Source organism: Galeopterus variegatus, unplaced genomic scaffold, assembly GCF_000696425.1.
Source record: "Galeopterus variegatus unplaced genomic scaffold, G_variegatus-3.0.2 Scaffold92025, whole genome shotgun sequence".
Lineage (NCBI taxonomy): Eukaryota > Metazoa > Chordata > Mammalia > Dermoptera > Cynocephalidae > Galeopterus > Galeopterus variegatus.
Genome location: NW_007818136.1, coordinates 1 through 884, shown reverse-complemented (window position 1 = coordinate 884; position 884 = coordinate 1). Strand labels below are relative to the sequence as shown.

Sequence of the window (884 nt, the reverse complement as noted above, 5' to 3'; positions counted from 1 at the left end):
CAAAGCCTGCCCACAGCTGGCTGCCATTTGCCCAACCTGGCATTGCACTGAGGTCCCTGAGTTCACGGCCATTCCTCCTGCTGCCAGGACTATGGCTGCCCACACCACCTTTGCTGTCATGCTCTTTGTGCCTGACGTGGCCGTGGCCGCAGTCACTGCATCGTTGCAGGTGCGCCAGAACTCTATGCCTCCTACTTCTACCTTTCTATGGCCTTCTACTTCGACCATCACAACGTGTCCCTCCAGCACTTTGCCTGCTATTTTCTGTGCCAGTTGCACAAGGAGTGTGAACGTGCCAAGAAGCTCATGAGGCTGCAGAACCAGTGCAGGGGCTGCATTTGCCTGTAGGACATCAAGAAGCCCGACCGCCACAACTGAGAGAGCTGCCTTGGGGCCATGCGCCTTCCACCTGGAGTACTGCGTCAGCCAGAGCCTCCTGGGGCTGCACTGCCTGGCTGCCAACAAGGTTGACATGCACCTCTGTGACTTCCTGGATAGCCACTACCTGCCAGAGCAGGTCAAGGAGCTGGGGGGCCACCTCATCAACCTGCACCAGATGGGGGCCTTGGAGGCCAGCATGGCAGGGTACCTCATTGACAAGCTCACCCTGGGCAGCAACAAGGAAAACTGAGTTGAGTCTGTCCCCACGGCCATGGGGAGCTTTCCCTGGGTCACCAGACTAGGCGTGCACATTGCCCTTTCCAATATTCCCTTAAGTTTTTCCTTCCAGTTTTAGTCCTAATAAAGTTATTTGGTTTGCAAAGAAATAAAGGTGCCCAGTTGATTTGTGTGTGCAAAACTCTCACCTTTTAAGGATAAGGGAAAATCCCCATGCAGGTTTCAATGGGTATCCAGGGGTCTCTCTCCACCCACACCCGACTGTC

At 55.0% G+C, this 884-nt stretch overlaps 1 pseudogene; it reads left to right on the top strand.

The window, feature by feature from the left end:
• The first annotated feature begins 152 nt into the window (after positions 1-152).
• On the top strand, positions 153-631 carry LOC103584724 (annotated as a pseudogene).
• Positions 632-884: the final 253 nt, after the last annotated feature.